Genomic DNA, 14,961 nt, shown 5'->3' with positions numbered 1-14,961 from the left:
TTGAGACTTGATTGTCGGCTCTGAGCATGGAATAGGCATGCCAAGCCTTTTCCCTCCCTTATTAAGGGTTCAGCGATTCCTGCAGGCCTGTACATAGATCCCGTGTGCGGTTGCAAAACAGGAATGGTTTGCAGGACAAAGAACACATTGTTGCTCTGAAACAATTTCACACGGAGTGGCTACGGTATGTGCTGGGAAAGGAAACATAGCAGGGCACTCGGAAGGTATGCGCAGAGAGCAGAGAGCCTGCAGAAGGAACATGGAAATCCTGCTTCTTAAACAGAGAAAGCAAAGTGACGTGTGGCTTAATATTAATCCCACGCTCTTAGTGGGCGAAGTTATGAAACATTCACTTTAAATAAAAAAAAAAATATGCATTCAGCTGCTGATAATTGATTGCATACACTAACTCCCAATAAAAAACTATTGCTTCATAAAAACTATAATCTGTCATTTCTGTTGATTTCTGTTGATTATAAATATAGGTCATGCTCTCTTAAAGTAAAGCGCCATCTGCATTCTACATTTGAGGCAGTATCCTACCACTTTAAAGCCGTCATGGCTTCCCCCAAAGAATCATGGGAATTGTTTGGCCACACCACACATAGAAAGCCGTACGATACCACTTTGAAAAGTCGTGAATCCTCCCCAAAGAATTCTGGGAACTGTAGTTCATTAAAGGAGCTGGGATTTGTTAGGGGAGCCCCATTCCAATTCCCAGAATTCCCTGGAAAATAAAGATTGATCATTAAACCACCCTGGAAATTGCAGCTCAGAGAGGGAAAGAGGGGGTCTCCAAACAACTCAGAATGTACTACAGTTTCCAGGAACTCTTGGGGAGACCCTTGACTCTTTAGCCTGGTATGACGCTGCTTTAAATATACTGTGCAGATGGGTCCTCAATGCAGGGCTGCCTCAAAGATTGCAATAGTGGTGAGACCCTCAGGCCAGAGATACCTCACTACTTGGCCCCTGGGACCGTCCTCAGATGACATCCCTCACTGTCCCTGCCTTGTCCTCTCCTTGAGTGCTGTTGCCTGGCTGGATTGTGACTTCAAATTCTTGCTTTTCTGAGTGGACTGTGCAGAATGAAACCCCTGACTTTTGCATGGCCGGAACACAGCACACTGTACAAATCTGTTGCTCTGTCCGTGTTTGCCTCTGGATCCACCCACCATGGGCAGGCGGCCCCCAGAAGGTTCTGGACACGGCAAACGGCCCCTTAAGCTGCAAAAAGTTCCCCACCCTCACATTATAACATTCTTGCCCTTCCCACTGAAATCTGAAGTTGTCCTCTTGCATTGGGTTTGCCAGTTGCAACCAGCCCTCTGAAGCCTGGTCAATCTTAAAATCTACTGGATGAACACAGTCAAGGCAAATATGTAGCTCAGCTGGTTGTTGTTGTTTAGTCGTTTAGTCATGTCCAACTCTTCGTGACCCCCTGGACCAGAGCACACCAGGCACTCCTGTCTTCCACTGCCTCCCGTAGTTTGGTCAAATTCATGCTGGTAACTTCGAGAACACTGTCCAACCATCTCGTCCTCTGTCGTCCCCTTCTCCTTGTGCCCTCCATCTTTCCCAACATCAGGGTCTTTTCCAGGGAGTCTTCTCTTCTCATGAGGTGGCCAAAGTATTGGAGCCTCAGGTTCAGGATCTGTCCTTCCAGTGAGCACTCAGGGCCGATTTCCTTCAGAATGGATAGGCTTGATCTTCTTGCAGTCCATGCATGAGACTCTTAATCTCAGGGCTGTGGGTTTGAGCGCCACATTCCTGCATGGCAGGGCATTGGACTAGATGACCCTAAAACGACTCTTCCAACTCTACAAAGTTGAGGATGGGCCTCAGTTTAGGAACCTTGAGTCTTTGGAATATGCTCATCTGAAAATCTGCACAATTCCAGCCAGTGTTGCACACACAAAAAACCTTTAGCCTTTGGCACTGTCCCCTGTTTCCCAGGTCAGCTTTCTCCTGGTTATTACATAATGCTCCTTTGATTATACAACCAGCCCCTGCGATTGATTTGAGTTGTGGCACAGCCTCAGCATCCAAGGTTAGTGAAAGTTTATTTGATTTTTGCCTGTACCTGTGACACTGTCTGTAATGACTGCATTGCGTAGGATACTTTCCCTCTGTTTCCCTTTTTTATGAAAACCCAAAACCAATATCCTGGACTGCATCACATGCAATTCCAGCATGTCAGGGCCAAGTCCTGAAATAACAGGGTACAGAGTACCTGGCTTGCAGAAAGCACTGAGATGACCTGGAAATGTACAAAGGCAGATCATTAGCTGGTAGGGATAGGGGAGGTTTTTCATTTTTGTTTGCATATTGATGAGAAACTGCCTCATCGGCACTTCCCAAAACCAATACGTGAACCAAAAACCAGCTTTCTTCGGAATTTGCACGTCTCTGAATTTTGCGATGGTTTTGTTCCCTATACAAAAATGTGTGTGTCGTGGGAATGAGCATTACAACATTGGAGGGAAATCTAGCATACAGGAATGCATTATATTAAAGGAATTTGCTTGCAAAAATTGAAATCAAACTTATACCGATTAGGAGAAATTCTAACTAAACACTGAATTTTCGTGGTGATTTTTTTTTTTAAAGTAAACATTGCAAATTTGTGCAGAGACGTGTTCAGCTGAATTTAAAATCGGAAAAAAATAAATAAGAAACTAGCAGGAACAAAACCCGACAGATGCCTCCACTTCTATTATCTGGTGCCTCTGTTTGTTGCAAGGGCTGCTTTGGAGTCAGCTCTGAAGAGCTGGCGGCACTGAAAAGGTGATGAGCATTGGCAAAATGAAGACTCATAGAATCATAAACTCATAGGATTGTAGCGTTGGAAGGGACCCTGAGGGTCATCTAGTCCAACCCCCTGCAATGCGGGAATCTTTTGCCTGACGTGGGGCTGGAACCCTGAGATTCAGAGTCTCGTGCTGAACTGACTGAGCTATCCCAGGCTTCAAACAATTGTTTGTTTTATAAAATAAAATTATTATTATTATTATTATTATTATTATTATTATTATTATTATTTTGATGAAAAGACTTAATCAAGGCATGCTGCTCTTTCAGGTGAGTGGGATTTATAGAACGCAGATGGTGTGCTCCCATTGAGTTCGTAACTCATTAGCAAAGTGCAGACTTTCTATGGAAAAAGGCCTTGTTTTGCTCCAGGAGTTGCTATTTGCTGCCCTGAATTGGTTTCCTACATAGCAGAGAGCTTCACCCTCCTATATGTGGCCTAACAACACAGTTTGTGGAGGTCTACCCAGAAGGAAAAGGGTGGTGCTGTGGGTTAAACCATAGAGCCTAGGACTTGCCGATCAGAAGGTTGGTGGTTCAAATCTCCGCGGCGGGGTGAGCTCCCGTTGCTCGGTCCCAGCTCCTGCCAACCTAGCAGTTCGAAAGCACGTCTAAGTGCAAGTAGATAAATAGGTACCACTCTGGCGGGAAGGTAAGCTGTACGCCAGCTCCCTTGGCCAGTAAAGCGAGATGAGCACTGCAACCCCAGAGTCAGCCACAACTGGACCTAATGGTCAGGGGTCCCTTTACCTTTACCTTACCCTGAAGGAAGTCCTAGTGTCTGTATGACTTTCAGCATGCATAGCACTGAAGCCTCACAACACACGCTTCTGGTGGCCTATTTGGAACTGATTCAACTTACTCCTGAGTAAGAAGAACGCCTGTGTTAGCGCTGCCGGTTCCTAAGGTGCTAAAATGGGGTGGGGGTGGAGAGAACCTTTTCCTCCTAGAGGGCCACATTCCCTTCTGAGCAATTGTCCAAGGTCCACATAGCAGTGCTGGGTGGGGCCACTGGAGAAAGAGGGTGGAGCAAGAAATATACATTTAATATTTTGACAGCAGCCTAGGTTCTATACCACGGCTTCCCAAACGTGGGTCTCCAGCTGGTTTTGGACTACAAGTCCCATCAGTGCCAGCGGTAAGGGATGATGGGAACTGTAGTCCAAAAGCAGCTGGAGACCCACGTTTGGGGACCATTGTTCCATCTCTCTCTCTCTCTCTCTTCTTTTATTTTATTTATTTTATAAGATATTTATTAAAGTTTCAAAAAAGTTACAATAATAAAAAGAAAAGAACAAAAAAAAGAAAAAAGAGAATACAAAATACAAAAAAGTAAAAACAATTAAAAACAAATCAATCTTTCCATATCTTGTCTTTCATTCACTTGTTTCCCTGACCTCCTCACACCTCCCCTTTTTGTATTCCAGTTCAGTAAGTTAATTCAGCAAATCCTTTCCCTCTTTGTTTTTATCTTAGTCCTTTGTCTTAATCTCTCTCTCTCTCTCTCTCTCTCTCTCTCTCTCTCTCTCTCTCTCTCCTATATCCAGGGAAGGGAGAGTCATTATCAGAATTCAAGGAATTCAAGCGGTGAGGGGGGTGTTGATTGTGGAGGTGGTGTGGTACAGGGAGATTCCCAAGGGCCAGACAGAGAAGCTTTGAGGGCCTCACTGGGTTTCCCTAGTCCTTTGTGTCAGGGAACTGCCATCGGCTCAGGGGGGAGAGGGGCAAAACCGGATGGATTACAGAGAGCCCCCAAAGATCATGGGAAGCAGCACCTCCTCAGCGGAGTAGCCACGCCTCCAGTGGAGAGGAGCTTCAGGGCTCGGAGGAGGTGAGGCGGTGCCAGGACACCTTGCTTGAGCAAAGCGGGGAGGAGAGTGGTCTCCGTTACCCATGCCCTCCTTGCGCAGTAAGCTTTCGCGCTGAGAGGGGAGGCGCAGACTGGGCGTCAAGAAACTACTCTGCTGGGGAAGGTTTAAGGACCGCCCACTCACAGATTCTGCCAGTGAATGAGCAAGACACGGGAGAGTGGCGCTCTGCACAGAGAAAGTTTATTTTGGCATCAAAAGCAAGGCTTCACAGCCGAGCAGGGAGGCATTTGCCTACATGCTCTCGAGCAACCCCTTGGAACCATAACATTTTGCTAACAATATTTTTTCATCCTTCGAGCAAGGGGATTTCATGCAACAAAAAGTTGAGCTGTTCTGCTCGCTTTCTCAATTTCCAGGATGCGTTAACGATCAGAAGACTAAAGACAAAGAAAGTGCAAGCCTAGAGAAATGATCTACTTGGCGATCCACTGAAGGAAAGCTTGAGAAGAAAGAGCGGGAAGGTGTTGACATGTTATGCACCTCTCGCTTATGCAAACACAGGCACTGAAGGGTAGAGAACAATCGCATGGCAAATATCCTTTAATGATGGGAACAATGGTAGTTTCTCTTTCATGATGATAGTACAGAGGAATGCTTGCACTTTCTTCTCTCTCACTGACAGGGCTTTAGAAGCCTGAATCAGCAGTGAGTAAGCGGATGTTCAGCTGGAAGCTTCCATTCAAGCACATGCTTGTATTTATGTTGCAGATGCTAAAGGCAAAATAAGGATTAGATGTGAGCAAAAGCATAGCTATCCTACATGATTTGAAGGGAAGGTGTTTTAATGCTAGGGCTTCCCTGCAAAGGACCTTGGGAATTGTAGTTCCTCTCGCAGGGGGTGAAGGATCACTCAGAAATGGCACATTTCCCCTAGGGGGACCTTTAAAGCCCTAAACGGCCTCGGTCCAGTATACCTGAAGGAGCGTCTCTACCCCCATCGTTCAGCCCGGACACTGAGGTCCAGTGCCAAGAGCCTTCTGGCGGTTCCCTCACTACGAGAAGCCAAGTTACAGGAAACCTGAGGGCCTTCTCAGTAGTGGCACCCACCCTGTGGAACGCCCTCCCATCAGATGTCAAAGAGAAAAACAACTACCAGACTTTTAGAAGACATCTGAAGGCAGCCCTGTTTAGGAAAACTTTTAATGTTTAAAAGACTACTGTATTTTAATATTCTGCTGGAAGCCACCCAGAGTGGCTGGGGAAACCCAGCCAGATGGGCGGGGTATAACTGTATTATTATTATTATTATTATTATTATTATTATTATTATTATTATTATTATTATTATTATTATGGTTTCTCTCATTTTCTTATTTCCCCACTCTTAAGTTCAGTTCTCTGCAGTTAGCTCTAAGAAAACCAAAACTACTCATGAAAATTCAGTGTGAATTTCTCCCCAATACCTTATTATTTTGTCCAATATATACATTTTTGCAACGTAATTTCCCCTTACATATTTTTTGTATGCTATTTTCCCATGCACACTGCAGTCTAGTATATGCATCTGAATGCACATAAAATGGCATAAAAGTGCATTGCTGTGATTTGGTTTGCAGGTTCTTTCGAAGAGTACAAATTAGGCTGATTCTCCTTTAAATGCAATCTGAAGCAAAATTCTCCCCCACCCCTAGTTCTCTAAATGGACAAATTGTATAACCTAGCATGCAATTTCCTCTGTTCCAGTAAGTGGTGTGGACAAAAGCTATGCACATGCAAACATGTATTTTTTTTCAGGATACTAGTGGTGCATAAGGTTTGCATGGACACATGTAGGAGTTAGGGTCAGATCCTGCCACCACATCCCATCTCTTATGGACATTCACAGAGCCAAGAAGAACTAGCATTTTCTAGTCCCAGGCTTCAGCAGCAGTGATTTCAACCTGCCGTAATGGGAGTTTCAGGATCCGAAAAAGTTCTCCACGGACTACAGATGGGACTGCCCCTTCTCCAACCGAGTCAGAGTGGACAGACTCTGACCATAATCTCAGAAAGGATTGGGCAGTGCCTGTAAGAAGTGGACAGTTCTCGGCAAAGCACCCTAGATCAATGACAGAACTCCAGCATCAATCAATTCCCACTTGGCTATCCTTCCTCACACCTCCGTCCTAGAAATTTCAGGGGACCTTCTCTTCACGGTCATCGCAGCTCCAGCTACTTTGCATATTGCACCTGAGCACGCACTCCTTTTAACAGGAGGGAAATCCATCTCACCTAGAGCGTCTCCCTCTAGCTTGAACGCCTTTCTATCATCTGGAGGATAGTAATCGTCTAATTAGGCCGGCTTAACACTGCTGAGCAGGGAGATATTCTTATCAGCTCCCATTACCAAGTTCATTTGCACGATAATGCTTAAAGAAAGAAAAAAAAACCCATTCTTTATCCAGGCTCCATTAAAAGACAAAGCCCCCTCCAAATTGGGAATGTTCAGACCTCAGAGGCGTTCATCAGGTAGATATGATCTCGGATACCTGCTGCCGTTTTTAACTTATGCTTTATTAGCAGAAGAGCCCTCTGTATGTGTGTGTGTGTGTGTGTGCGCGCGCGCACACACACACACACCTCCGTCTCTATTACAAGGGAGCCCTCCGATATCTATCAAGCCATTAACAAGAATGTTCTCCGCTAAGTCAGCATCTTAGATTGCACAATAGGCTCACTCTTCCAGCACAGGGAAGTCTTCCTAGCTGTTTCAGAGCCTTAACCTGACGATACATGAGACCACACCACAGTGGTGAAGCATATACCCACGCTGCCCAGGACGGGCACGCTCCTGAGGGGTGCCATGGGGCACTCCTGAGGGGCGCGGGGCACGGAGGGTGCCCTCCCAGGCACGGGATAGCCGTCCGGGTGCATGGAGCGCTGTGTGCGCCCTGCAGCCAGGGACAGAGCAAGCCGCCCATAGGTACGGAGTGAGCCGCCGATGGCGCACATTCAGTGTGCTGCCCACCCGCGACTCCCAAGCGTCTCCTAGCTGTCCAAACAAAGGGGGAAGGGGGAAGGCTACTGGCAAAGCGGTGCAGCTCCCCCTTTTCCCCGACGGCTCGGGGTAGGCTTGGGAGTCATGGGGGGGGGGGCGGTGCGCCAAATGTCACCCCCCTCAGTGAAGACAGCCAGGGCGGTCCGCCCCCACCGCACCTCCTTCCTTCGTCCCTGCCATACTCATGGATGATGAGCGGCTGAATGTCTGTTAGATGCTGTGCTAAGCAACTGCTAGGGCTTTGTGAGATTTCCTTATATTCTACTATAATTCCTCTTCCATTTCTCTATTTATTACTTATCCCTACCCAAACCCAGAGGAGAGGGGCATCCTACCAGATTGAAATAATGCACATATTGATATAAGAATGTATTAGATAAAATGTAAAGAAATATACAATAATAAGAGTACATTCATTTGTAAAAAAAGAATATACAACGGGATAGACAGGAAGTCTACTGTGTTGGTATGCATATGATTTTTTGGGGGGGGGGAATTGTTTTTTCCTCTTCTCTTTGTTCTTTCTTTTTTTTGTTTCATTTTCTTTCTAGGTATATAAAATTTGTATATAATTTTTGTATACATGTTGTAAATTATATCATAGTAAGTCCTGTAATGTAATATGACAACGTTTACTGATGTAATATAAAAATGTTAACAAATAAATAAAATGCAAATTCAAAAAGAAAGAAAGAATGCAATGAAATCAGATCTTGTCATGTGTTGCAATAAATGGTTGTATTTGTGTGTGTGTGTGTGTGTTTTGAAATACAGTTTAGTATTGATTTTGAATTACATATGGGGCGGGCACCATAATTTTTTCAGGGCTTAAAGTTTCCAAAGGCCTTGACATTGCATAGAGAGCAGGAAGCTAGAATCATAGAATCATAGAGTTGGAAGAGACCACAAGGGCCATTGAGTCCAACCCCCTGCCAAGCAGGAAACACCATCAGAGCACTCCTGACATATGGTTGTCAAGCCTCTGCTTAAAGACCTCCAAAGAAGGAGACTCCACCACACTCCTTGGCAGCAAATCACGTCACATTTCCCTGCTCCTTTCCTAGGACCCCTACCCTGCATCATTTAGGATCATGGAATTGTAGCATTGGAAGGGACACCCCCCCCCCGAGGGCCTTCTAGTCCAACCCCCTGCAATGCAGGAATCCGCTTCGCTTCAGATTCAGACTGATCACTTCCAATTCAAGAGGAAAACCTTCCTTACTTGCACTGGTATCGTAGTGCTTTAAAGATATGGTGTGAATGAAGCCTGCACTGGATTGAAACATGTGAGGAAGCCATGTCAACTAGTCTTGCTCTAGTTTGCTGCATCCTAGGGATGCGGGTGGCACTGTGGTCTAAACCACTGAGCCTCTTAGGCTTGCCAATCAGAAGGTCGGCGGTTTGAATCCCCGTGAATGGGTGAGCTCCCGTTGCTCGGTTCCTGCTCCTGCCAATCTAGCAGTTCGAAAGCATGCCAAAAAGTGCAAGTAGATAAATAGGTACCACTCCGGCGGGAAGGTAAACAGCATTTCCGTGCGCTGTTCTGGTTTAAGTGTTCCATTGTGCCAGAAGCGGCTTAGTCATACCCTGCCACATGACCTGGAAAAACCGTTTGCAGACAAATGCCGGCTCCCTTGGCCTGTAAAGTGAGATGTGTGCCACAACCCCAGAATCATCTGCGACTGGACTTAACTGTTAGGGGTCCTTTACCTTTAGGGGTTCAGCAGGGAAAACTCTGCATGTCTGTGTGGATACAAGCAGGCAGGGCAAGCCAGCATGCATAACTTCAGGCGTAGGGCAAAGTGGCCTGGCCCCACTCACTGCTCAGGTATTTATGGAGCACATGGGTGTTACTTCTGAAGGGGCCTGCCTACTCTTCTGAAATCTAATACTGTTGCCCCTCACTCCTCACATTCAGGGGGTTTGTTTTGTGGGGAAGGGAGGGAAGGAATTGTTGGGATTCTGTTTGGATAAATTACTGACTTTGCATGAGATTTCATTTCCACCATGCACTGTAAGGAAATGCTAAGTTAGGGGCTTGGCTTACTGTCCTTGCTGCAGTGATGCCACCTCTAAAAAAAACACACACAAGCATGTTTACAGGTTGTGAGCTGTCATGACTCTGCTCATGACAGATTGTACGAAATGCACGGCTGAGCGCCTTTGAAACATCTCCCCAGAGACCTGCCCTCCCCTCCTAATCCTCACACTTCCTCACTCTTGCAATTTCTCCCTTAACCTCTGAACTCTGTGTCAGTCCTCTCTCTCTCTGCGTGTGTCTCTGTTTCTCTCTCTCTCTCTCTCTCTCTCTCTCTCTCTCTTTCTCATTGCCATAGAGTGCCTAGTGTTTCATTTTGCAGCACAAATCTGTGGAGTGGCTTCAGAGCGTTGAAGTGAAAATAGACATTTGAAACGTGCTGCTTGCACATTTGATGTTGAGTTCTCCAAAACCACAAATATCTGGTTTTGGCTTTAGAAAGAATTAACAATCACCCCACGTAATGGCAAGCGAAAAGAAAATGACAGAACAGTTATTCATGGCTATAGTTTTATTTTTAGCTTTCTCAATGGCTTGGGTGGGAGAGGGAGTAAGCAAATTTGCATCATTTCGGCTCGTGGTAGTAGGGTGTATTGCAGCGTGTGAACAGCTGGGCTTCCACTGCAGAGGGCTTGGCCTGTCGCTGCATTCAAAATTTTTGTTTCCATTTGGGAGTTCCTCAGATAGAATTCCTGGAAGACTGGCCATCCTTGAGGTTTCTCTTTACTATTCTTTTTCTGTATAGCCTTGAGCAGAGTGAGGATGCATCTTCATAAAGCTAAAAAATCCAAGATGTCTTTCAATAATCAAAAGCCAATCTTTGCTTCACTAATTGAGGTGATCTGAGTTAACCTTAGGACTAAACAAGATTTGATGGTCAGTGGACGGCAAACACGTGGCTCCATGGCTAAATGTCCTGACATCACAATGTTCTATAGAATCATAGAATTGTAGAGTTGGAAAGGTCCACAAGGGTCATCGAGTCCAACCCCATGCAATGCAGGAATCTTTTGACCAATGAGGGGCTCCAACCCACAACCCTGAGATTAAGAGTCTCACGCTTTACCAACTGAGCAATTGAAGATGGGTGGTAGACAGTGTAGAATACAATATGGAACATCATGACATCAAGACATGAGGCAAGTTCCTCTAGATCAGCCTTTCTCAACCTGTGGGTCCCCAGATGTTGTTGAACTACAACTCCCATCACCCCTAGCTAGCAAGGCCAGAGCTCAGGGATGATGGGAGATGTAGTCCAACAACATCTGGGAAACCACTGGTTGAGAACTGCTGCTCTAGATGCAAAGGAGGAGCTAGACCATGATTTACCAAAGAGAAGAACTGGACAATGTACAGCGGTACCTTGAGTTACAAACGTCTCAGGTTACAAACGCTTCAGGTTACAAACTCTGCTAACCTGGTAGAGTTACCTCTAGTTGGGAACTTTGCCCCAGGATGAGAATGGAAATCATGTGCTGGCGGCGCATTGGCAGCAAGAGGCCCCATTAGCGAAAGCATGCCTCTAATTGAGAACAGTTTCAGGCTAAGAACAGACCTCTGGAACGAATTAAGTTTGTAACTAGAGGTACCACTGTAATAGAAATCTAAGCATTTTTCTCTGAATTGGTTTTGGAATATGAAAATGTGGAAGGAATGCAGAACAACGAACAAATGATGTGTGGGCAGTCCAGTATAAACCCGCAACTGAAGCACTATGGTTGGGTCAACAACAAGCTGTGAAATTCACCCACAAACACCCACCAATCTGGAGGGGGCCTTGTAATGTCTTCCCATGGGAGAGATCTCTTCTTTCCAATGTAGTTCAAATGTGGGAACAGCATGAGAGGCACAGAGACTGGAGCACAGAACCAGGGATGGTAACACAGAACACCTGTCCTAGTGAGCACCTTTTCTATGAGATTACTTCCTGTGCAACTTCCTATTTTGGGGGAGTTCATGTCCCAGCCCCCCAACTTTAGTTTATTTTTAAAAGCAAGAATGGTGAGTTCATCTCCTTGAGTGCCAGGATAACTGATGAGTCTTGGTTGCTCCAGCAAGTGCACAAAATGTTAAGGAGGCTTTCTGCTTCTCCAAAGATTTAAATTTAAACCAATGCTTTCCTTAGAAAGAAAACCCACAAGGCTTTGGAGGTTACACTACTCCCTGATATCACCAGCCCTAACTCACAGATTTGTGGGCCCCTCCCCTCCCCAGTTTACAATAGGATTTAAATACATCATTTTTCAAAAGAAGAAACTTCGGGCCTGACATATCAACCAGAGTCATTTATCATGGATATTTCATTTACAAATCTTTCGGAAGAGTGAAAGCTCAAAATATTTAATTTCTCCAAATCACCCTGGGTAGTTTATCACTGCGTAGAATACTCTCTTGGTGGCTGACAAAGATGGCTAGCTAGCTTTGAAGAGATTCCCTGGGCAATTAACATTCAGAAGTTTTTTGTATTCTGAATATTCCTTTGGTTGGGTTGGGAGAAGATACACATCCAAGCATTGTCTTAAATGGAGGAGCTGGGCATAAAGCTAAGCCATAGTTTAGTGTTACATTCACAAGCCTGTGCCCCCTTCCCCTCTTCTCCAGTGTGGCTGAGAAGTATCAACATTCATTTTAAATTAATGCAATATGTTGTTTCATCTGAACGAGAACTGTGGTTAGTTTTAACTTTAGTTTATCCAAACAAGCCAGGATCAGAAACCATGGCTTGATCTTGACTTATTTGGAAAACCATTGTTTAAATTAACCAGTATCTCCTAGACCTGGTTCAGATAAGATTACAAACTGCTGTTTGTTTAAATGGAAATGGATGCTTCCAGTCTCCCCTTTGCAGTCCCACTGGAGGACAGAAGAGTGGGGTATATGAACCTGTGGGCTGTTCGCATAGAGTTGCTTCCACAGGTAATCTGTGTAGACCAATATACACATTGATGGGAGCAGTCATTTATATATATTACAATAATTATTCAATCACAATTTTAGCATGTCAGACTTTGACTCCCTTCTCCCTCTTTCTGTGGTTCTTTACGTTTCTCTTCGTCTTCCTGCATACACCAAATTATCTCAACATATTCTTTTATACATCTACTCCCATATTTTTTTTTGAAACTACAAGGTTATACATTAATCCTGCCAAAGTCTTAATCTGTTTGTAAATACTCAGTAAAATATTTCCATTCCTTTCTAAAAAAATAAAAATTGTTATCATGATTTCTTTTTCTCTGGGTAAGTTTCGCCATTTAGTTTATTCTTATGCCTGCGCTAGTCACATAGAGATGGGGAGCATATAATTTGTGCATAATCAAAAGTGCTCATGAGTGAGACAGCTTGAACCCTCCTCCTTCATTACCTTGTTGTGTTTAGTCACTGCATACACTTTTCTTCCCAGCTTGGCTCAGTTTCCATGACCATGCCAGGTTGGGAGAAGATTGTCCTAGGCATTATCAGGCCTTGTCCTCAGGTGTAGATTGGAATGCATGGACTGGGATTGTGCCTATTGGCTCTGCCTCCTGATTTCTAAGCATCTCACTGGACATCTGAAAGGGGCATCTACATGCATATAGGTCCATGGTAGGGACCTCTAAATGTTGTTGGTTTCCAACAGCCCCAGCCAGCATGGGCAACGGTTGGGAATAATGGAGTCCAGCAACTTCTTCTTCTCTTCTTTGGCGATCACTCGTAGCCGAGTAAGATTGTCTTCCATAAACACGGTTTTAACTATGAGTCCGTAAGTGACTGTGGAGGCCAATTATGGATCCACACGTCCTTCCACAGTGGGGACATAGGTTTCTGGGCGGGAGTTGATCACGGTGTGGATTTGCCAAGCGTGCCTTCCTCTTAGCACGTTTCTCCCTTGCGTCCTGAGTTCAAGTGTCTTCAAAGCCCATGACACCTTTGGTAAAGGCTGTTCTCCAACTGGTTCGCTCACAGGCCAGTGTTTCCCAATTGTTGGTGTTTATACTATATATTTTTAGATTTGCCTTGAGAGAGTCTTTAAACCTCTTTTGTTGACCACCAGCATTACGCTTTCCATTATTAAGTTTGGAATACAGTAGTTGCTTTGGAAGACGGTAATCAGGCATCCGCACAACATGACCAGTCCAACGAAGTTGATGCTGAAGAATCATTGCTTTGGCACTGGTGATCTTTGATTCTTCCAGTACACTGGTATTAGTTCGCCTGTCTTCCCAAGTAATGTGTAAGATTTTTCGGAGACACCGTTGATGGAATCTTTTGAGAAGTTGGAATCCAGCAACATTTCATGAGCCACAGATTTCCCCATCCCTGGTGCAGGCCCTTTAGTTGACCAGGAATCAGGGCCAGCCCATCCATGAGGCAAGGTGAAGCCACCGCCTTAGGTGGCAAGATGCACAAGGGCTGCAGATCGTGTCTCAAGGAATGCATTGCTTGCTGATGCAGTGGCAGCAACAGGTGTCACATTCCTTGGAGGCCAGATTTGCCTCTTCCTCGGCAGCCCTCTCCAGATGCCACCTCCACAGTGGCCTCTTGGTGAATAGGAGACACTGTTGGCCCCTCCTACCCTTGTTCCTGATGTATTCCTTGCTTATTCCTGATGTAGATCATCCCTCGTCTCTTCTTCCCCGGCAGGGTGTGGGGGAAGGTGGTGCTGCAATTTTGTGGCTCACTTCAGGTGCCAAAAATTTCAGTACATCAATAATGACGATTTTTATTTTAATTCAGTTGGACTTAAAATGTGTGTGTTTGGCTGTATCATGCCTATAAGAGAGCAACACGAATTTGCCAAGTTTTATATTTTCTCCATGAAATCTTTAGCCATAAGCAATAAACGCACTAGCCGACATATTTGATTTCAGTAGCGACTAGGCTGGCTAAATTAAAAGGATCAGATGGACGATGTTGTGTGCCAAGTTTGGAAAGCCTGGACGAAACCCTTGTTTATTTGTACAAAGCATCACTTTGGCCTCCCAAGGTTGAAAGCTAACATCAGCAGCACGAGTGATCTAGGTAAACAGCTATGTGAAAATCTCACTTGTTCTCTGTATTTGGAGGGCATATCTGATTACTTTGCAAGCTTGAAGTTCTCTAGCACAACATGTGGCCCTCCATAAGTCATTGGACTCCAGATCCTATCAGCCCCAGCCTGGCCAAGGGTCAGGGGTGATGGGAGCTGCAGTTTAGCAACATCTGGAGGACCATATGTTCTCCAGTCCTACTCTAGATGCATAACATATTGTAGTGTCATGACACAGCCAAACATGTGCACGCTC

Source organism: Podarcis bocagei (genome assembly GCF_964188305.1).
Source record: "Podarcis bocagei genome assembly, chromosome: 8".
NCBI lineage: Eukaryota > Metazoa > Chordata > Lepidosauria > Squamata > Lacertidae > Podarcis > Podarcis bocagei.
Note: the sequence above shows the minus strand (reverse complement) of the source record.